The 25,088-nt window shown below is 39.5% G+C and overlaps 1 protein-coding gene across 2 annotated transcripts in view; it reads right to left on the bottom strand.

Annotated features, from left to right (window-relative positions):
* The window catches only part of RABGAP1L (RAB GTPase activating protein 1 like), a 716,315-nt gene that overhangs the window by 645,118 nt on the left and 46,109 nt on the right, over window positions 1-25,088 (bottom strand). The window lies entirely within an intron of this gene.

Below are 25,088 nucleotides of genomic sequence, written 5' to 3' on the forward strand. Positions count from 1 at the left end.
CATTCATGTGGCAAACAATGTTTTAGTAACCAGATACAGTGTAATTCTGTTTTCTGGATCGATTTGTACACCACAGAAACTCAACGTTGTCTATATCACTTCCAGAAGTTCAAATACTCACACAACTAATTTTAACTGAACCTGGGTACAACATAACAGACACAGTACTCAGGACCGGGGTTCTATGAGTAAATAAGGCAGACAAGGTGCCTACTCTGCTGGAATGTACATCTAGTAAGAAAAGAAGCAAGTAAGCAAATAAGGCAATTCTAAATCACTCTAAAGGCTATGAAGAAGATAAGACAAGTTACTGTGACAAAGAATAGCTATAAAAACCATAGGGACAACTTTTAGTAAGGCTGTAGGAAAGGACTCAGGGAAATATTTGAGCTGAAATGTAAAAGACAAAAAGAACCATATATTGAACAATCTGCTCAGTGACCAAAAGGGTAACGTGATAGAGGGGTAAGACAAGTAAACTGGGGCTAAATAAGACAGGACTTTAAGTCTGCTGATCTGTGCCTTAAAATTACCCACAGAATTGTTCTTTTTCTCATTCCAATTAGGTTACTCTTCTTTGCCTCATATAAATATGGCTGCAATATCTCATTTTGCCTTTAGGTGACACTAACACCATTACTCTTCGCCAAAAGAAAGCTTCACTCTCAGCTTCAATTACACTTTTAAAAATTAATTACTTCCCTCTTTATCAAAACTCAGAATTTCCAATATCAAAACAAAGAATAATTATTTGTTCTAGGATAGCATAATTAGCTAGTCATCATTTAATTCTGTTAGACGTGTGATATCCTTCCTTTTAAATTTTAAATCCTTCAAGTCCTCTAAATGTTTTTTATCTTGCAGGTAATGTTTCTGAAAAATGCAATATGTATCAAAGGCCATGTCTCTACCCTTCCAGGCTGTCCCATGAACCCTTGATTACCAAGACGCTACACAGTCCAGGTGTTCCTTCTGTGGCCAATCCTTCAAGCCCAAGCAGACACTCCTAGACTCAACATCTAAATGTTGGAAATTCCCCAAATTCAACTCCTGAGCCTTTTTCTAAGTAATATCTCTCATTGCCATGTATTTAAATACTATCTATTTTCTAGCAATCTCCCAAATTTCTATCCCAACCCAAATGTCCTCTCAATTCTTATCAGTATCTTAAATGTGACCCAAATGGAATTCTTAATTCCTCCTCTAAACATGTCCCTCATTCAGATTTGCCTTTTCAGTAAATAACACCACTTTCTACCAAGTTGCTCAAACAAGAAATCTGCTTATCATTCTTAATTCATCTCTACTTCATTCCTCGCATCAGCAAAGTCATGTTAGCCCCACATCCAAAATAAATCCCGTATCTATCCCATTTCTTCATGGCCATTTTTGCCAACCTAATCTAGGCAATGTTCTCATCCATCTACTAAAAGAGTCTCCAAACCCATCTCCTACCTCCAGTCCTCTCCTCCCCTAAACCTACTCTTCACAGACCTGCCAAAGAAATCTTTTGGGAAACAAATTATATTACATTAAAACTCCACTCTAAAATCTTTTCAGTAAAATTCAAATAAAATCCGAACTGCAAAGCCCAACACACCTTTGCCTCTGTCACTTTACCCCTGCAGCTCTTTAACTACAGAAAGTTCTTCCCCACTTGAGGGTCTTATAGCTTCATATAGCTGACTCCTACAGGTATCAGCTTTCATTCATCCAGCCAACAAATATTTAATGAGTCTCTACTATGTGCTAGAAACTACAATGGGAACTGGAGACTAATGATAAGTGAAACCAATGCAGTCCCAGTCTTCCTAGAGCTAACATTCTTAGGGAAGAGAGAAATAACAGAAAGGAAAAGAAAAAAAAAATCAGGATCCCATAATGGAACATATGCTATAAAACGTAATGAGAAGATGAGAGGCAATATGGACCCCATTGACATTTGGGCTTAATAAGAACGAGTGAGCCCTAGAAAGAACTAGGGGAGAAAAAAAAACTTCAAGTAGAAGAAACAGCAAATACAAAAAGCCCAGATATTAGAAAAGGCTTATAAGAAAGGAGGCCTTGATAGCTAGGTCATAGTAAGCATGGGTGAGAACAGCAGGCTTCCCTGAGGCCACCCCTGATGCTCAAGGCTATCTAAATAAACCCCACCCTAATTCCAACTCTTTTGTTTATCTGGGTATATCAAGTGCCTAGTGTAGTATACCCAGTACCGAGTAGATATTCAATAAATGTGTTGAACAAACTGCTGTTAAAAGCACCAATCAGGCTAAATAAAGTTCTCACAAATAACAATTGTAGAACCAGGATTCAAACCAGGTATTCTGACTTCAAAGTCCATGCTCTGAGCTACTATATTATACCATCTCTTGAAGTTTCCTCACCTATTCCTAGACAACAAGGGTTGGTATCTGTTACTATGCACACAAAACCTTCTCTACACCTCTCCTCCCTCCATCAAATGTTTGTCTTCCCCCAAGACATTTTTCTTAGATCAGTGATAAACAGTTAACCTGGCCCTTAACTCTAAATCAGCATGTTAATGAATGCTAATATCTGCTCAATTCAAACAAGATGTCCATTTTTAAGAGATTTTCTTTAGCCCAAGAGAATGTTAGATATTTCGCCAGGCTAACAAAAAAAACTATCAGTTTACCAAATGTAATTTTGTGACCTCTTCAAAACAGCCCAGAATTTCTCATTCTATTCAGAATTAAGACAGCTCTCATTACTAGCATCCAACCCTGCCTCTAAGGGCCTTACGGATACTTTTAGAAGTTTGCCTAAAGCTATCTTATTGGGTTGAACATTTTTTTGAACTTCAATGCAAATGCTTATTAAATTTGCACACAAACACAAAAATCTGGGAATACAAAGCCAACACTTTAAAATATTTCAACAGGCAGGTAATAGTATGTCTTTTTTTTAAAGATTTTTATTTATTTGTCAGACAGAGAGCGAGCACACGCACAAGCAGGAGAAGCAGCAGGCAGTGGGAGAAGCAGGTTCCCCACTGAGCAAGGAGCCTGATGCAGGACTCGATCCCAGGATGCTGGGATCATGACCTGAGCCTACGGGAGACACTTAATCTACTGAGCCAACCAGGCATCCCCAGGTAGTATTTAAATGGAGAAAGCAACAAATGGTGATAGGACAATTAGATATTTACATGCAAAAGAATGGAGTTGAATCCTTACCTCACATCATACACAGAACTTAATTCAAAATGGACCACAGACCTAAACATAAGAGCTGAAACTATAAAACTCTTAGAAGAAAACAGGATTAAATTTTCATGTCCTTGGGTTAAGTAATGATTCCTGAAATGACACCAAAATCAGTGGCAAAAGAAAAAAATAGGTAAACTGGACTACACTGAAATTGAAAATGTTTATGCTAAAAATGATACCATGAAGAAAGTAAAAATATAACCACAGGATGAGAAAATACTTACAAATCATATATCTGAAAAGATCTTGTATCCAGATTGTATGAGGAACTCTTACAACTCAGTAATAAAAAGACAAATAATCCCAACTTCTGGTTTCAGCTAAAAAGCTTGCAAGTCATCACTCTCTTCCTTACAACAAGAAAAGCCTGGACAAACTAAGTATCAGCAGCTTTTCTTGGATCCATCAGAGAACTGAGTTCATATAACAAACTGCGATCCCAAAATCCGGAGAGACAGGTAATCCGGAGAGAGAGAGAGAGCAAGTCATATCTCTTTACCTGAAGCAGAAACTTCTGGAGCCATAAACTGGTAGGAACATTTAAATGGTAATTTTGACAAACTGCTGGATGCTAAGTGTGGAATTTGGGTGTGGGATGGGAGAGTGGGTTAAAGAAGGGTAACTTGAAATGTTGTATATATTAAATTGACTTAATAATAATGATAAATTTCTAACATTCAAAAAAAAAAAAAAGAAAGTTGAAATAGCTATACTGACTTTAAAGAAAAAGCAGACTTCGGAACTAGGAAGATGATTGGAGATAAAGAGGAGTATTATATAATGATAAAGGGGTCAATTCCCAAACAAGCAAGCACCTAACAGAGTCAATATACATAAGGCAAAAACTGATAAAACTAACAAGAGAGGGGTGCCTGGTTGGCTCAGTTGGTAGAGCATGTTACTCCTGATCTTGGGGTTTTGAGTTTGAGCCCCATGTTGGCCGTAGAGATTACTTAAAATTAAATTAAATTAAATTTAAAAAAAACTAAAAGGAGAAATAGACAATGCCATATTATGGTTGGAGATTCCAACACTCCTCTGTGAGACTGACAGATCAAGCAGGCAGAATATTAGTAAGGATATAAATGATCTGCATAGCACCAGCAGTCAACTTGATCTAACTGACATTTATAAAACATTCCACCTAACAACAAAAGAATACATTGTATTCTTGAGAAGAAATGTATTCTTCTCAAGCTCACAGGGAACATTTACCAAGGAAGACCACATTCTGGGCCATAAAACACACCTTGACAAGTGTGAAAAAATAAAAGTCATGTAAATATGTTCTCAACCATAATGGAATTAAACTAAAAATCAGTAACAAAGAGAGCTGGAGAATTTCCAAGTTTTGGAAATTAAACAATGCACTTCTAAGTAACCACTAATCAAAGAAGATGACTCAAGAGAAATTTTAAAATATTTACACTAAATAAAAATGAAAATACAACTTGTTAAAAATTGCGGGATGCAGTGAAAGCAGTACTTAGAGAAAAACTTGTTGCACTGAATGCATATACTAGAAAAGAAAAAAATATCTAAAATACCTGTAAGCTTCTTTAGGAACCTTGGGAAACTGGAAAAAGAAGAGCAAATGATAAGACATATTAAAAAATATAACAGAAATCAATGAAATTGAACCAGGAAAATACAGAAAAATCAAAAAATCAAAACCAAAAGATGGTTCATAGGAAAGATCAACAAAACTGATAAACTGCCAGCCAGGCAAACCAAGAAAAAGAGAAGAAACAAAGTACCAATATAAAAAATGAAAGATGGGGGCGCCTGGGTAGTGCAGTCGTTAAGCGTCTGCCTTCGGCTCAGGGCGTGATCCCGGCGTTCCGAGATCGAGTCCCACATCGGGCTCCTCCGCTGGGAGCCGGCCTCTTCCTCTCCCACTCCCCTGCTGTGTTCCCTCTCTTGCTGGCTGTCTCTCTGTCAAATAAATAAATAAAATCTTAAAAATAAAAAAATGAAAGATGGGTCAACACTACCAATCCTGTGGACACAGCCAACAAATTAGGCAATCTGGAAGAAATGGATGCACTCCTAGAAATGTATAAACTACCAAAACTGAAACAGGAAGAAACAGAAAACCTAAACAGACCCATAACCAGCAAGAAAATTGAAGCAATAATCAAAAATCTCCCAACAAACAAGAGTACAGGTCCAGATGGCTTTCCAAGGGAATTCTACCAAACATTTAAAGAAGAACTAATACCTACTCTTCTGAAACTGTTTCAAAAAATTGAAATGGGGGTGCCTGGGTGGCTCAGTCAGTTAGGTGTCTGCCTTTGGCTCAGGCCATGATCCTGGAGTTCCTGGATCGAGCCCTGCATCAGGCTCCCTGCTCAACAGAGAGTCTACTTCTCCCTCTGCCCATCACCCCACTCATGCTCTCTCGTTCTCTTTCTCAAATAAATAAAATCTTAAAATAAAAATAAAAAAATGAAATGGAAGGAAAACTTCCAAACTCATTCTATGAGGCCAGCATTACCTTAATCCCAAAACCAAAGACCCCACCAAAAAGGAAAATTACAGACCAATATTCCTGATGAACATGGATGAAAGAAGTCTCACCAAAATACTAGCCAATAGGATTCAATAGTACATTATTCACCACAACCAAGTGGTATTTATTCCTGGGCTGCAACATTCACAAATCAATCAATGTGATACATCACATTAAAAAAAAAAAAAAAAAGGACAAGAACTATATGATCGTCTCAATTGATGAACAGGAAGCATATGACAAAATACGGCATCCTTTCCTGAGAAAAACTCTCCACAGTGCAGGGATAGAAGGAACATATCTCAACATCATAAAAGCCATCTACGAAAAGCCCACAGCAAATATCATCCTCAGTGGGGAAAAACTGAGAGATTTCCCCTAAGATCAAGAACATGGCAGGGATGCCCACTCTCACCACTGTTGTTCAACATGGTACTAGAAGTCCTAGCCTCAGCACTCAAGACAACAAAAAGAAATAAAAGGCATTCAAATTGGCAAAGAAGAAGTCAAACTCTCACCCTTCACAGATGACATGATACTTTATGTGAAAACCCCAAAATTGCTAGAACTCATACAGGAATTCAGCAACATTGCAGGCTATAAAATCAATGCACAGAAATCAGTTGCATTTCTATACACTAACAATAAGAAAGAAGTAAGAGAAATTAAGGAATTGATCCCATTTACAATTGCACCCAAAACCATAAGATACAGAGGAATAAACCTAACCAAAGATGTAAAGGATCTGTACTCCTAAAACTACACAGCACTTATGAAAGAAATTGAGGAAGACACAAAGAAATGGAAAAATATTCCATGTTCATGGATTGGTAAAATAAGTATTGTTAAAATGTCTATGCTACCCAGAGCAATGTACACATCAATGCAATCCCTGTCAAAATAATATCAACATTCTTCACAGAGTGGGAACAAACAATCATAAAATTTGTATGGAACCAGAAAAGGCCCCGAATAGCAAGAAGAATGTTGAAAAAGAAAACCAAAGCTGATGACATCACAATGTCGGATTTCAAGCTCTATTACAAAGCTGTAATCATCAAAACAGTATGGTACTCGTACAAAAACAGACAAATAGATCAATGGAACAGGATCGAGAACCCAGACATGGATCCTCAATCCTATGGTCAACTAATCCTTGACAAAGCAGGAAAAAATATCCAATGGAAAAGGGACAGTCTCTTCAACAAATGGTGTCAGGAAAATCGGACAGCCACATGCAGAAGAACGAAACTGTACCACTCCCTTACACCATACACAAAGATAAACTCAAAATGGATGAAAGATCTAAATGTAAGACAGGAATCCATCAAAATTCTAGAGAACACAGGCAGCAACCTCTCTGACCTCGGCCACAGCAACTTCTTGCTAGACACATCTCCAAAGACAAGGGAAACAAAAGCAAAAATGAACCACTGGGACTTCATCAAGATAAAAAGCTTCTGCACAGAAAAGGAAACAGTCAAGAAAACTAAAAGGCAACCTACAGAATGGGAGAAGATATTTGCAAATGACATCAGATAAAGGGCTAGTGTCCAAGATCTATAAAGAACTCACCAAACTCAACACCCAAAAAACAAATAATCCAGTCAAGAAATGAGCAAAAAACATTAACAGACATTTCTCCAAAGAAGACATACAAATGGCCAACAGACACATGAAAAATGGTCAACATCACTCGCCATGAGGGAAATACAGATCAAAACCACAATGAGATACCACCTCATATCAGTCAGAAGGACTAAAATTAATAAGACAGGAAACAACAAATGTTAACAAGGATGCAGAGAAAGGGGAACCCTCTTACACTGTTGGTGGGAATGCAAGCTGGTACAGCCGCTCTGGAAAACAGTATGGAGATTCCTCAAAAAGTTAAAAATAGAGATACCTTACAACCCATAACGCCGGGATCACGCCCTGAGCCGAAGGCAGACGCTTAACCGCTGTGCCACCCAGGCGCCCCCAAAGATATAAATGTATTGATCCAAAGGGCCACCTGCGCCCCAGTGTTTATAGCAGCAATGTCCACAACAGCCAAACTGCAGAAAGAGCCTAGATGTCCATCAATAGATGAATGGATAAAGAAGATGTGGCATGTATACATATATACACACACACACACAATGGAATATTACTCAGCCATCAGAAAGAATGAATGCTTACCATTTACATCAACAGGAATGGAACTGGAGGGCAGAGAGAGCACGTGAGCAGGAGGAGGGGTGAGGGAGAGGAAGAAGACTCCCCACTGAGCAGGGAGGCAGACTCAGGCTCGATCCTAAAATCCTGGGCTCGTGACCTGAGCCAAAGGCAGATGCTTAATTGATCAGCTAAGCCACCCAGGCAGCCCTGCAGGGGTCTTTTAAATAATACGGAGCTCACTGTTCTGTGTCTTCAAGACTAACAACATCCATTTCAACTCAGCATGTGAAGAGAAATGAACAAAACAAAACAACTTTTAAAAGCATTTAGTTAGGGTGCCTGGGTGGCTCAGTCGGTTAAGCATCTATCTTTGGTTCAGGTCATCCCAGAGTCCTGGGATCAAGTCTCTCATCGGGCTTCCTGCTCAGCAAGGAGTCTGCTTCTCCCTCTACCTCTCCCCACTGCTCGTTATCTCTTCTCTCTCATACTCTCTCTCTCAAATAAATAAATAAAATCTTTTTTAAAAAAGCATTTAGTTAAAAGGCTATCCTTATTATAATCCAAAAGTAAGAATATAAAGTCTGACAAAAAATTTTTATGTCTCCTCAGGCACAAAAAAAGAAAAAAAAAAAACACTGGGAACTATAGTGTAGGCATACACATTTTCATTCATTAGGCATTTTAAAGGTATAGAGAATAAGGGGCAGGAAACTTACTGGTCCTACAGAAAATGTGATGTATATTTTTTCTATTCATCCCCTTTTCCCCTTCTCTGAGCCCAAAGGAGCTCTGTATTTTTTATTAAATTGAACCACTTAAACACACATATCCCCCACACCTATAGCAATTCTGCCAATTCTACCAAGTGAAATGGCTTTTAATTCTTTAATGCCACATCATTTTTGTCAAATGAGCAATATATCTTAAATTAACACCTCACTTGGATGCCTAAAACTACAATTTTCACATATACTAGAAACAGTATAACAACATTGAGCAAAGTCTAACTGGAAGCTATCTTCTTCCCAAAATAACTGAACACATTCAAAAGTATAAAATCATGGTTGCACATGGTCCAATTTCTTTTTGTGCCAAATGTGGTTAGCCAGCTTCTTGCTTTTAGATTATGTGTTTGCACCTATTCATTTTCAAGTGGCTCTTGAACTAAAATAGAACACTGAAAATATGAGTGTGACTCAAAATTGGACAAGACAGGCTGCAAGGCATGAGAATTCAGATGACTATAGTAGACCATTACAACAGTGGAAACAGGAAATATTCTTAATTTACAAGAAGAAAATGGACGTGAATAATTTGGAACATTTACCAACTACAATTCTTCTGTGCCTTGAGAAAACAAGACAGTCTTGGGGGGAAAAAAAAAGAAATCACCAGAGCCTCTATTTACTAAACAGTCCATCCACTATTCCAGTTCTCAGGCAAGAGCCACACCAACATGAATAGATGTATGCAAGTATGTCCCTGCCCCTGAAAAGGGCACAAAAGGGCCTTAGTAATGCACAGTACTTTAATGAGTATCTATTTTTATTTGTCTAACAATAATCTCGAAACTTTTTTTTCTGAGAATGCCTTCCCCCTGTTCAAAACTCATGGCTTTTAGAAACCTCAACACCATGGCCAAACGGACCCTAATACAAACTAATTAGACCAATTAACCCAATTCCTAAGATTTTTGACTGATGACCAGAGACTTCATCATGACAGCTGTCTCCTACAGCAGAAACTTTCAAGAATTAAACTAGGAATTGTTGGTGGCCATGTTTTTCCCCATATGAAGAAGGCCAATATGCAGTGAAAGAGAAAAGTAACTCAAAATGGATTAAAGACCTAAATGTGAGACCTGAAACCATAAAACTCCTAAAAGAAAACATACGCAGTAGTTTCTTGTACATCAACCTTAGCAATATTTTTCTGGATATGTCTCCTCAAGGGGAACAAGTACAAAAATAAATAATTGGGATTAAATCAAACTAAAAAGCTTTTACACAGCAAAGGAAACCATCAACAAAATGAAAAGGCAAAAAAGGAGGAGGAGGAGGAGAAAGATAGAAAAAGAAAAGGCAACTACTGGATGAAAGAGGATATTTGCAAGTGATGTATCTGATATGGGGTTAATAAGCAAAATATAAAAGAACTCATATAATTCAAACAAACTAAAACAAACAAACAAAAACAAATCCAGTAAAATATAGGCAAGTACCTGAAAGCACATTTTTCCAAATAAGACATACAGATGGCCAACAGACACATGAAAAGATGATCAACATCACTGACCATCAAGGAAATGTAAATCAAAACCTACAAAGAGATACCACCTCACACCAGTCAGAAGGCCTAGTATCAAAAAGACAAGAAATAATAAGTGTTAGCAAGGATGTAGAGAAAACTCTGATGCACTACTGGTGGAAATGGAAGTTGGTGCAGCCACTGTGGAAAACAGTATGGAGATTCCTCAAAAAACTAAAACTAGAAGTACCATAAGGTCTAGTAATTCCACTTCTGGGTATTTACCCATTGGAAATGAAAATACTAATTCAAAAAGGTATATGTACCCCTATATTTACTGCAGCATTATTTACAATAGCCAAGATATGGAAGCAACCTAAGTGTCCATCAGTAGACGAATGGATAAAGAAGATGTAGTTATATACACAATGGAATATTATTCAGCCAGAAAAAAAGAATGAGACCTTGCCATTTGAGACACCATGGGTGGACTCAGAGGATATTATGCTAAATGAAGTCAGTCAAATACCATGTGATTTCACTTACATATGGAATCTAAAAGCCAATGAACGAACAAACAACAAGAGAAAGAGACTCATAGAGAACTAGTGTTTGCCAGATGAGAGGCAGGTAGAGAAGATAGAGGGAGCTTATGAGGTACAAATTTCCAGTTACAAATAAGTCATGGGGCACCTGGGTGGCTCAGTCAGTTAAGCATCTGACCCTTGGTTTCAGCTCAGGTCATGACCTCAAGGTCTTGGGATCGAGCCCTACGAAAGGCTCTGTGCTCAATATGGAGTCTGCTCAAGATTCTCTCTCCCTGTCCCACACCCTCCCTCTCTGCCTCTCTCCCCTGCATGTGCAGGCACTGTCTCTCTAATAAATAAATCTTAAAAAATAAATAAAAAATAAAACAAAATTAAATAAAATTAAAAAGTCATGGGGATGAAAAGTACAGCATAGGGAATATGATCAATAATACCAAAATAAGTCTATACAGTGACACATGGTAACTACACTTCTGTGGTGAGCATTTCATAATGTATATAATTACTGAATCACTATGTTGTACACCTATAACTATTACATGTCAACTATACCTCAATTAAAAATAAAAATAAAAAACTCATAAGCTGTAATGACAGAGTAGAAAAGGAACAAATATGCAAATATTGCTTGCCTCACAATTACTGAATACTTTTATGTTGAATAACACTTGCTATAAATAAACAAACAAAAAACTGTATTAGGATGGTAAGATTTGTAGCTGACTGCTGTAGATCAGATTCTTGTTACCAATTTTCTACTCCCTCCCTATTACAGAATTGTACATTTAGGCCCCTTATCATGTGATTATTGTTCTACCTCTCACTAGAGTAAGTGGAGCAAAATACCCCCCTGTCCAAATAATCTGGGGCTTAGCCATGTAATTTGCTTTGGTCAATGAAATAATAATAAACAAAACTTGGGCAAAGACTTTTAAATGTCTTGAGTTTTTTGGCTTGGTCTCTTGAGCTTCTGCCATCTGTCATAAGATGAGGGTCCAGGAAGCCAAGACCCAAAATGCAACTCATGACAAAGACCTGAAACCAATCCACAGAAAGGAGTCTCCCTCACAGACCGACAGAACCATGAGTTAAAAAACTAAAAGTTTGTTGTTGTAAGCCATCAAACATTTCGGCATTGTTAGATAGCATTACCACAGCGATGGCTGACTATTTCACTGCCTTTTTTTTTTTTTAAGATTTTATTTATTTATTTGAAGAGATAGAGACAGCCAGCGAGAGAGGGAACACAAGCAGGGGGAGTGGGAGAGGAAGAAGCAGGCTCATAGCGGAGGAGCCTGATGTGGGGCTCGATCCCGTAAGGCCGGGATCACGCCCTGAGCCGAAGGCAGGCGCTTAACCGCTGTGCCACCCAGGCGCCCCTCATTGCCTATTTTTAAATGTCTTCAGCAGGGTCACCTGGCTGGCTTAGTCAGAAGAGCACAGGACTCAATCTCGGGGTTGTGAGTTCAAGCCCACACTGGGTGTAGAGATTACTTAATAAATAAACAAACTTTAAATGTCTTCAGTATTATTATGCTATCTTTAGACTAAATAAAAATCAGAAATAGCTAACACTGCAACTAACAAATCTATCTCTCAAGGAGATATTGATATGGTTCTTCAACTATTACCTAAAAAGTCTAGTGATTTCTACAATTTTTATATTCTACTGAATTAAAATGTACTTCAATAGGCTAACCTTCTAATGCTAATACTCAATTCTAGATATACTCAATTTATAAAACCTTGACCCACGCATTATATTGTAGTTTAGAAAACCCTACTCAGCAATATCTCCTAGGCAATAATATAAATGAAAAATACTTTGAAAATATTCTCAATTTTTTTAATGAGGATTCATTAACTCGAGATTTTTCTCTTGGTTTTTCTGTCATAATTATATATGCAATCTATTCAAGAGTAAGGTTGATAAAATTATACACATTTTATCATAGTCACTTACTGCCTGGAAAACTAAGTTCTGACAGCTATACAATTCAGACTTCCATAAACTTGGCTTAAGAATAAAAATAGGCTTTGTGCCCAGCAGGTACAGGCATATGTTCAAGGGGGAAAAAAATCCATCACATGACAGAAGAGATCATCACTAAAGTGTCCACTTTATAGTTCTAGCTCCCCATGGTATAATAAAACCGAAGTTTTGTGATCTCTGGGTCACCATCTAACGGTTGGTATGTTGCACGATGTTGCATAAAGCACATACCACATTTCTTTCTGGCCAGTGTGTCCATGAGAAAGGTGTCTCAGTTCTATGAACACACAGGTTTCTTTATCTGAAAAATAAGGGGTTGGACTAGTTATCTCCAAGATCTCTAATCGCTTCTACATATCATTTATCACCAAAGCTATGGCACAGAGAAATTAAACAATTTCTCTAACAAGTTACAGAGCCAGAGGGAGAATCTAGAAATCCTCAGTTGAGAAATCTGTTTACTAGCATATTACCTTTCCAAGGACTGGTAATTATTACACTATTACAAACATTTTGATTCCAATCAATTTCTCTTCTGCTCTCACATAATACTCTCTATGAAAGTATACCAAAATACAACACCAAGCGGAATTAAGAGGGGAGAGTAGTGAATTCACGTTTACTATGTATCTTCACATAACTGGCACTTAGTTACCAGAGGAAATGAATTACCAATTTGCTGGGTCTAGCATAAAGACTCAAGGTGGCATCCAAAACTTCATAAACTTGGCAACCAGACAAGGTTCCTAAAAAGACTAAGATTTCATAATTACCTTCTGCAACTATTCAATCTGCACAAGATCAGCAGTGAGGGGCACCCCAGTCACTGCACCAACACAGCTAAAGAAAAGAAGTCGAATGATTTTTTTAATTGTTTTTCTTTTCCTATTAAGTCTACAGGCAAAGATCTGACTTCCGTCTTTGAAGCACAGAGCTCTCTGTGTTTAGTATAATACTGAATGTTTGTGAGATATGCCTGACTTAACACCATTTAACCCATCAGAAGAAATTTAAATACATAAACCCCAAAAGCTTCTTGGCATATAGTGTACATGTTTGTATGTGTTATGCTTTATCTCTGCCTAGTTCTGCAGAATTAGTGAGCCACATAAAAGAATCAGAGTTCTTGAAAATCCCTCAAATTAAGTAGGTTTCAGAAAAGGCATTTTTCCTTGATTTGGTAGAATTTTTTAAAATTTGTTTGAGAGAGAGAGAGAGAGAGAATGCACGAGCCAGGGGAGGGGCAGAGGGAAAGGGACAAGCAGACTCCCTGCTAAGGGAAGCCTTATGCAGGGTAGGGGGCTCTATCCCAGGACCCTGAGATCATGACCTGAGCCGAAGTCAAACACTTAACTGACTGAGCCACCCAGGTACCCCTGATTTGGAGAATTTGTAATAAAGAAGAGATACTATACTTCAGACTACTCTCTAATCTTTTCAGTAAAATGATTCAGCAGGATGCTTATGAGAAAAGTTAAGCAATATGAAAAAAAGTTTTGAAATACTAAAACCAGTACTTCCAAATTGTGTTGCACAAATTAAACAAAAACAAACACAAAGGCACAGAATAATCTGAAGAAGTTAATATTTAGGAAATATTATAATGTACCTAAAATTTCATAGGTAGTTTCTATGAAATTATATGCTGTGTATCTACAAAAAGCAAAGGGAAAGAGGGTCTTGCTAAGCTGAAACTATAAACTGAGTCACTGTTAATTGGGAAAACAATCTGAAGTAAAAACTGTTCTAGTACTAGATTTTTCTACTTTAACAAGGCAGCAAAACCCAAAGGTACTTTATATAATCAGAAGAACAAATTATTCAATGACCCCATAACCATTTCTAGTGAATATCCCACCTACTGAGCGATGTTTTTAAATGCTTTCTGATGTTTCAAATGGGGAAAGTGTGATAAAATCAAGCCATCAGAAATCCAATATTTGACAGTTTCTTGTGTTGCTGAATTTGCACGTCTTGATATTTGTCATGCCTTTGAATCCTGGGTCATAAGCCACAAAAGACTTGCTGCATACTGAAGGCAGAGAGAGGAATATTAGAGCCCCATGCTCTAATACCACTCATACAGAATCCAGTTAATTTTTTAACAAGCATTCACTGTTGTTGCTGATGCTGAACACTTATTATTTGACAAGCATAGTTACAGTCTTCTCCAACTGGATATCTAAGAGACATTTCAAACTCAACATATTCAAAAATCATACTTCCAACCTTTCCCCTACCAACCTACCCCTCACTCCACACTACCTTCCTGTAGGTTTTCTCATCTCAGTTGACAACTCAATCCTTCTAACTCTGACCAAATATATCAGTCATCCTACTCCTCTTGTTCTCTTTTTCTCCTTCCTCAAACTAACTCTCTCCACTCTCTCACCTTACACCTACACTGTCAGTAAATTACTTTGGCTCTACCTTCAAATTACATTCAGAAATCATCCATTTCTGACCACCTCCACTGCCACTACCAAGTCCCAATCCTACCCATCATCATCCCTTACCTAGATTATTCTAAAAGCCTCTGAAACTACTCTCCACTTCTGTACTTGCTCCCCTATGGTTGATTTTCAAAAGCGGCCAGAATGATCCTCTTAATTTAGCTCTTGCCAGTCCTCTGATCAAAACTCTCCAACGGCTCTCCCACCTTACTCATAATAAAAGCCAAGTGACCTTCCGACCAACACCAATGAAATTAGAAGGATTATTAGAAACTATTATCAACAGCTATATGCCAAAAAACTAAGCAATCTGGAAGAGATGGAGGCCTTCCTGGAAACCTATAAACTACCAAGACTGAAAAAGGAAGAAATTGATTTCTTAAACAGGCCAATTAATTATGAAGAGATTGAGTCAGTGATAAACAACCTTCCAAATAACAAAACTCCAGGCCCGGACGGTTTTCCTGGGGAATTCTACCAAACATTCAAAGAAGAAATAATACCTATTCTCCTAAAGCTATTTCAAAAAATAGAAACAGAAGGAAAGCTACCAAACTCATTCTATGAGGCTAATATTACCTTGATCCCCAAACCAGGCAAAGACCCCATCAAAAAGGAGAATTACAGACCGATTTCCCTAATGAATATGGACGCCAAAATCCTCAACAAGATCCTTGCTAATAGAATCCAACAGTACATTAAAAGGATTATCCATCATGACCAAGTGGGATTCATACCTGGGATGCAAGCGTGGTTCAACATTCGCAAATCGATCAGCGTGATACATCATTATCAACAAGAAAAGACTCAGGAACCATATGATCCTCTCAACTGATGCAGAAAAAGCATTTGACAAAATAAAGCATCCTTTCCTGATTAAAACCCTTCAGAGTGTAGGAATAGAGGGTACATTTCTCAATCTCATAAAAGCCATCTATGAAAAGCCTACAGCAAATATTATTCTCAATGGGGAAAAGCTGGAAGCCTTTCCCTTAAGATCAGGAACTCGACAAGGATGCCCACTCTCGCCACTATCATTCAACATAGTACTAGAAGTCCTTGCAACAGCAATCAGACAACAAAAAGGGATCAAAGGTATCCAAATCGGCAGAGAAGTCAAAATGTCTCTCTTCGCAGACGACATGATACTCTATATGGAAAACCCAAAAGAAGCCACTCCCAAACTATTAGAAGTTATAGAGCAATTCAGTAATGTGGCAGGATACAAAATCAATGCTCAGAAATCAGTTGCATTTCTATACACGAATAACGAGACCGAAGAAAGAGAAATTAGGGAATCCATCCCATTAACAATAGCACCAAAAACCATACATTACCTTGGAATTAACTTAACCAGAGACGTAAAGGACCTATATTCTAGAAACTATAAATCACTCTTGAAAGACATTGAGGAAGACATAAAAAGATGGAAAAATATTCCATGCTCATGGATCGGAAGAATTAACATAGTTAAAATGTCCATGCTACCCAGAGCAATCTACACTTTCAATGCTATCCCGATCAAAATACCGAGGACATTTTTCAAAGAACTGGAACAAATAGTCCTTAAATTTGTATGGAACCAGAAAAGGCCCCGAATCTCCAAGGAACTGTTGAAAAGGAAAAACAAAGCTGGGGGCATCACAATGCCGGATTTCGAGCTGTACTACAAAGCTGTGATCACAAAGACAGCATGGTACTGGCACAAAAACAGACACATAGACCAATGGAACAGAATAGAGAGCCCAGAAATGGACCCTCGGCTCTTTGGGCAACTAATATTTGATAAAGCAGGAAAAAACATCCAGTGGGGAAAAAGACAGTCTCTTCAATAAGTGGTACTGGGAAAACTGGACAGCTACATGCAAAAGAATGAAACTTGATCACTATCTCACACCATACACAAAGATAAACTCCAAATGGATGAAAGACCTCGATGTGAGACAGGAATCCATCAAAATTCTAGAGGAGAACATAGGCGGCAACCTCTACGACATCGGCCAAAGCAACCTTTTTCATGACACATCCCCAAGGGCAAGAGAAACAAAAGATAAAATGAACTTATGGGACTTCATCAAGATAAAAAGCTTCTGCACAGCCAAGGAAACAGTCAAAAAAACTAAGAGGCAGCCCACAGAATGGGAGAATATATTTGCAAATGACACTACAGATAAAGGACTGGTATCCAAGATGTACAAAGAACTTCTCAAACTCAATACACGAGAAACAAATAAACAAATCAAAAAATGGGCAGAAGATATGAACAGACACTTTTCCAATGAAGACATACAAATGGCTAACAGACACATGAAAAAATGTTCAAAACCATTAGCCATCAGGGAAATTCAAATCAAAACCACACTGAGATACCACCTTACGCCAGTTAGAATGGCAAAAATAGACAAGGCAAGAAACAACAATTGTTGGAGAGGATGTGGAGAAAGGGGATCCCTCCTACATTGTTGGTGGGAATGCAAGTTGGTACAGCCACTCTGGAAAACAGTGTGGAGGTCCCTTAAAAAGTTAAAAATTGAGCTACCCTATGACCCAGCCATTTCACTACTGGGTGTTCACCCCAAAGATACAGACGTAGTGAAGAGAAGGGCCATATGCACCCCAATGTTCATAGCAGCAATGTCCACAATAGCTAAATTGTGGAAGGAGCCGAGATGCCCTTCAACAGATGACTGGATTAAGAAGTTGTGGTCCAGGGGTGCCTGGGTGGCACAGCAGTTAAGCGTCGGCCTTCGGCTCAGGGCGTGATCCCGGCGTTATGGGATCGAGCCCCACATCAGGCTCCTCCGCTATGAGCCTGCTTCTTCCTCTCCCACTCCCCCTGCTTGTGTTCCCTCTCTCGCTGGCTGTCTCTATCTGTCGAATAAATAAATAAAATCTTAAAAAAAAAAAAAAAAGAAGTTGTGGTCCATATATACAATGGAATATTACTCAACTATCAGAAAGAACGAATTCTCAACATTTGCTGCAACATGGACTGCACTGGAGGAGATAATGCTAAGTGAAATAAGTCAAGCAGAGAAAGACATCATGTGATTTCTCTCATCTATGGAACATAAGAACTAGGATGATCGGTAGGGGAAGAAAGGGATAAAAAAAGTGGGGGTAATCAGAAGGGGGAATGAAACATGAGAGACTATGGACTATGAGAAACAAACTGAGGGCCTCAGAGGGGAGGGGGGTGGGGGAATGGGATAGACCGGTGATGGGTAGTAAGGAGGGCACGTATTTCATGGTGCACTGGGTGTTATACGCAACTAATGAATCATCGAGCTTTACATCAGAAACCAGGGATGTACTGTATGGTGACTAACATAATATAATAAAAAATCATTAAAAAAAAAAAAAAAAGCCAAGTGACCTTCAAAGCCATTATATGCTTGTACTACAAACGCCCCGCCTCACTACTTCCCCCACCCCATCTTACCTTACCTTTGTGACTTATCTCCTATAATTCTCCCCCTTGTAGACTCAATTCCATCTAAAACAATTTCCTTGCTATCTGCTTTCTCTCAAACAACCCTGGCACATGTGCTCTGGCTATTGCAAAACAGAACACTCTTCTCCCAGATGTCTGCTAACATGTTTACTTCCCTGTTCATATCTTCGTTCAAATCTCGTCCTCCTCAGAAAGCTACTCCTGATTGCCTTATCTAATACAACTTCCCCACCACCAATTTCCAATCCCCATTTATCCTGATCTACTTACTTTCTTTCCCAGAAAACTTATTTTCTAACATACAATCTAATTTACTTTTGTGTCATATTTACTGTTTGTCTGTTTCTCCCAGTAGAGTGTAACTTCTTCAAAAGTAAGGATAATTGCTTTATTCACTGATATAACCCAAGCACCTAGAAGAATGCCTGGCATATGGCAGACAGATAAATATTTGCTGAATAAATGAACAAGTGACTATCCAAGACTGAGTAAATTCAAAGTTACTAAAACTCAAGGAGCCATCTAGTACCCCACAGCCTGATCAGAACTTTGACTCTAAAGGATCATAACAGGGGCGCCGGGAAGCGGCAGCCACCTGCACAGGGGAGCGGGCGGACACACAGAGGGCACCCGCGAGAGAGCGGACTGAGACCGGTGAGCCGTGAACGCGCGCGCCACCAGGCATCTCCCGGAACACTGGAATCCCGGAGTGCTCACAGGATCCAGACTGAGACCGGGAGCTCCCGGAGCGCGCGCGGGGCGGCTGGCGGCTGGCGGGCCACCTGCACGGGGGAGCGGGCGGACTCGCGGTCGGCACCCGCGAAACAGCAGACTGAGACCCTGAACCGGGTGCGCGCGCCACCAGGCTTCTCCCGAAACTCCGGAATCGAGGTGTGCTCACCAGACATAGACTGAGACCGGGAGACCCGGGAGCGCGCGCGGCGGCTGGCGCCTGGCGGCTGGCAGCATTGGAAACACAAAGGTCAGAGACGCGCGGGCCCTGGAAGTGAGGGCAGGGTCGCGGAGTTGGTGCGCACATCCCGGGACGCTGCAGGGTTGAGCAGCACCAACAGTAACAGAGTTAAAGTGGCCAGAACATCAGTGGAGAACGGGCCGCAATCCCTCTGTTCTGCGACAATGCAGCCTCTGCTGCTCTGACCCTCAGAAGAGGCATAGCCGGCCGCCAGGGAAAGCCGCCAGAGAACAAAAGCCTGGAAATACCGGCTCAGAGAGTGCCCATCCCCATCCTCCCTCGCAGGGGACACGGAGACTCTAACCAAACAGGGTTGCCTGAGTATCGGCGCAGCAGGCCCCTACCCCAGAACACAGAAGGCAGGCTGAAAAATCAAGAAGCCCAAAATCGGAGGCGCCTGGGTGGCGCCGTCATTGAGCTCCTGTCTCCGGCTTAGGGCGTGATCCCAGCGTTCCGGAAAGGAGTCCCTCATCGGGCTCCTCCGCTGGGAGCCTGCTTCTTCCTCTCTCGCTTCCCTGCTTCTGTTTCGTTCTTGCTGACTGTCTGTCTCCCTCTCTCAGATAAGTAAATAAATAAAATCTTTAAAGAAGAAGCCCACATCTCTAAGATCCCTATAAAACAAGGGGCACGGCCTGAGACCCAGTCAATAATTTTGGGCTCTGGAAACCCCGCAACCTCTCTTCATCAGAATGACAAGAAGGAGAAGCCCCCCCCAGCAAAGAAAAGACAGTGAGTCAGTGGCCTCTGCCACAAAAGTAACGGATATGGATGTAACCAAATTATCAGAAATGGAATTCAGAGTAACAATGGTCAAGATAATGAGTAGACTTGAAAAAAGTATTCAGGAAAATATTACTGAGAATATACAATCCCTAAGGGCGGAAATGAGAGCAAATTTGACAGAAATTAAAAATTCTATGAGCCAAATGCAGGCAAAACTAGAGGCTCTGACGGCCAGGGTCACGGAAGCGGAGGAAAGGGTTAGTGAATTGGAGGATGGGTTAATAGAGGAAAAAATAAAAATAGAAGATGGTCTTAAAAAAATCCACGCCCACGAATGTTGGCTACGGGAGATTACTGACTCAACGAAACGATCCAATGTTAGAATCATCGGCATCCCTGAGGGGGTGGAGAAAAACAGAGGTCTAGAAGAGATATTTGAACAAATTGTAGCTGAAAACTTCCCTAATCTAGCAAGGGAAACAAAAATTCGTGTCCAAGAGGCAGAGAGGACCCCTCCCAAGCTCAACCATGACAGACCTACACCACGTCACGTCATAGTGCATTTCGCAAATATGAGATCCAAGGAAACAGTATTGAAAGCGGCCAGGGCAAAGAAATTTCTCACGTACCAAGGCAAAGGCATCAGAATTACATCAGACCTGTCTACACAGACCTGGAATGAGAGAAAGGGTTGGGGGAGCATTTTTAAAGCTCTTTCAGAGAAAAACATGCAGCCAAGGATCCTTTATCCAGCAAGGCTGTCATTCAGAATTGATGGAGAAATAAAGACATTTCAGAATCGACAGTCACTAGCCAATTTCGTAACCACGAAACCAGCCCTACAGGAGGTATTACGGGGGGTTCTATAAAAGTAAAAAGGCCCCAAGAGTGATACAAAACAGAAAGTCACAGCCAATACAAACAAAGACTTTACTGACAACATGGCAGAATTAAAAGCATATCTCTCAGTACTCAGCCTGAACATTAATGGTTTAAATTCTGGTTTCAAACGCCACAGGGTTGCAGATTGGATAAAAAGAAATGACCCATCCATTTGCTGTCTACAAGAGACTCATTTCAAACCCAAAGATGCATTCAGACTGAGAGTAAGGGGATGGAGTACCATCTTTCACGCAAATGGACCTCAAAAGAAAGCTGGGGTAGCAATTCTCATATCAGATAAATTGGATTTTAAACTACAGACTATAGTTAGAGATGCAGAAGGGCACTATATTATTCTTAAAGGAAGTATTCAACAAGTGGATATGACAATTATAAATATATATGCCCCCAACAGGGGAGCAGCAAGATACACAAGCCAACTCTTAACCAGAATAAAGAGACATATAAATAAAAATACATTAATAGTAGGGGACCTCAACACTCCACTCTCAGAAATAGACAGAACACCCTGGCAAAAACTAAGCAAAGAATCAAAGGCTTTGAATGCCATACTCGACGAGTTGGACCTCTTAGATATATATAGAACACTACACCCCAGAACCAAAGAATACTCATTCTATTCTAATGCCCATGGAACATTTTCAAGAATAGACCATGTTCTGGGACACAAAACAGGTCTCAGCCGATACCAAAAGATTGAAATTATCCCCTGCATATTCTCAGACCACAACGCTCTGAAATTGGAACTCAACCACAAGGAAAAATTTGGAAGAAACTCAAACACTTGGAGACTAAGAACCATCCTGCTCAGGAATGACTCGATAAACCAGGAAATCAAAAATCAAATTAAACAATTTATGGAGACCAATGAGAATGAAAATACAACAGTCCAAAACCTATGGGATACTGCAAAGGCAGTCCTAAGGGGGAAATACATAACCATCCAAGCCTCACTCAAAAGAATAGAAAAATCTAAAATGCAGTTTTTATATTCTCACCTCAAGAAGCTGGAACAGCAACAGAGGGACAGGCCTAATCCACGCACAAGGAAGCAGTTGACCAAAATTAAAGCTGAAATCAATCAAGCAGAAACCAGAAGTACAGTAGAGCAGATCAACAGGACTAGAAGCTGGTTCTTGGAGAGAATCAATAAAATTGACAGACCACTGGCAAGACTTATCCAAAAGAAAAGAGAAAGGACCCAGATTATTAAAATTATGAATGAAAAAGGTGAGGTCACGACGAACACCATTGAAATTGGAAGGATTATTAGAAATTTTTATCAACAGCTATATGCCAATAAACTAAGCAATCTGGAAGAGATGGAATCCTTCCTGGAAACCTATAAACTACCAAGATTGAAAAAGGAAGAAATTGATTTCTTAAACAGGCCAATTAATTATGAAGAAATTGAGTCAGTGATAAACAACCTTCCAAATAACAAAACTCCAGGCCCGGACGGTTTTCCTGGGGAATTCTACCAAACATTCAAAGAAGAAATAATACCTATTCTCCTAAAGCTATTTCAAAAAATAGAAACAGAAGGAAAGCTACCAAACTCATTCTATGAGGCCAATATTACCTTGATCCCCAAACCAGGCAAAGACCCCCTCAAAAAGGAGAATTACAGACCGATTTCCCTAATGAATATGGACGCCAAAATCCTCAACAAGATACTTGCTAATAGAATCCAACAGTTCATTAAAAGGATTATCCACCACGATCAGGTGGGATTCATACCTGGGATGCAAGCGTGGTTCAATATTCGCAAATCAATCAGCGTGATACATCATATCAACAAGAAAAGACTCAAGAACCATATGATCCTCTCAATCGATGCCGAAAAAGCATTTGACAAAATACAGCATCCTTTCCTGATTAAAACCCTTCAGAGTGTAGGAATAGAAGGTACATTTCTCAATCTCATAAAAGCCATCTATGAAAAGCCTACAGCAAATATTATTCTCAATGGGGAAAAGCTGGAAGCCTTTCCCTTAAGATCAGGAACACGACAAGGATGCCCACTCTCGCCACTATTATTCAACATAGTCCTAGAAGTCCTTGCAACAGAAATCAGACAACAAAAAGGGATCAAAGGTATTCAAATCGGCAAAGAAGAAGTCAAAATGTCTCTCTTCGCAGACGACATGATACTCTATATGGAAAACCCAAAAGAAGCCACTCCCAAACTATTAGAAGTTATAGAGCAATTCAGTAACGTGGCGGGATACAAAATAAATGCTCAGAAATCAGTTGCATTTCTGTACACGAATAACGAGAACGAAGAAAGAGAAATCAGGGAATCCATCCCATTTACAATAGCACCAAAAACCATACGTTACCTTGGAATTAACTTAACCAGAGACGTAAAGGACCTTTATTCTAGAAACTATAAATCACTCTTAAAAGACATTGAGGAAGACGTAAAAAGATGGAAAGATATTCCATGCTCATGGATCGGAAGAATTAACATAGTTAAAATGTCCATGCTACCCAGAGCAATCTACACTTTCAATGCTATCCCGATCAAAATACCGAGAACGTTTTTCAAAGAACTGGAACAAATAGTCCTTAAATTTGTATGGAACCAGAAAAGGCCCCGAATCTCCAAGGAACTGTTGAACAGGAAAAACAAAGCTGGGGGCATCACAATGCCGGATTTCGAGCTGTACTACAAAGCTGTGATCACAAAGACAGCATGGTACTGGCACAAAAACAGACACATAGACCAATGGAACAGAATAGAGAGCCCAGAAATGGACCCTCAGCTCTTTGGGCAACTAATATTTGATAAAGCAGGAAAAAACATCCGGTGGGAAAAAGACAGTCTCTTCAATAAATGGTGCTGGGAAAATTGGACAGCTACATGCAAAAGAATGAAACTTGACCACTATCTCACACCATACACAAAAATAAACTCCAAATGGATGAAAGACCTCGATGTGAGACAGGAATCCATCAAAATTCTAGAGGAGAACATAGGCAGCAACCTCTACAACATCAGCCAAAGCAACCTTTTTCATGACACATCCCCAAAGGCAAGAGAAACAAAAGATAAAATGAATTTATGGGACTTCATCAAGATTAAAAGTTTCTGCACATCCAAGGAAACAGTCAGAAAAACTAAGAGGCAGCCCACGGAATGGGAGAATATATTTGCAAATGACACTACAGACAAAGGACTGGTATCCAAGATCTACAAAGAACTTCTCAAACTCAATACACGAGAAACAAATAAACAAATCAAAAAATGGGCAGAAGATATGAACAGACACTTTTCCAATGAAGACCTACAAATGGCTAACAGACACATGAAAAAATGTTCAAAATCATTAGCCATCAAGGAAATTCAAATCAAAACCACACTGAGATACCACCTTACACCAGTTAGAATGGCAAAAATAGACAAGGCAAGAAACAACAATTGTTGGAGAGGATGTGGAGAAAGGGGATCCCTCCTACATTGTTGGTGGGAATGCAAGTTGGTACAGCCACTCTGGAAAACCGTGTGGAGGTCCCTTAAAAAGTTAAAAATTGAGCTACCCTATGATCCAGCCATTGCACTACTGGGTGTTTACCCCAAAGATACAGACGTAGTGAAGAGAAGGGCCATATGCACCCCAATGTTCATAGCAGCAATGTCCACAATAGCTAAATCGTGGAAGGAGCCGAGATGCCCTGCAACAGGTGACTGGATTAAGAAGTTGTGGTCCATATATACAATGGAATATTACTCAGCAATCAGAAAGAATGAGTTCTCAACATTTGCTACAACATGGACGGCACTGGAGGAGATAATGCTTAGTGAAATAAGTCAAGCAGAGAAAGACAACTATCATATGATTTCTCTCATCTATGGAACATAAGAACTAGAATGATCAGTAGGGGA

Source organism: Ursus americanus, chromosome 2 (assembly GCF_024610735.1).
Source record: "Ursus americanus isolate L20-20 chromosome 2, mUrsAme1.1.p, whole genome shotgun sequence".
In the NCBI taxonomy this organism is placed as follows: domain Eukaryota; kingdom Metazoa; phylum Chordata; class Mammalia; order Carnivora; family Ursidae; genus Ursus; species Ursus americanus.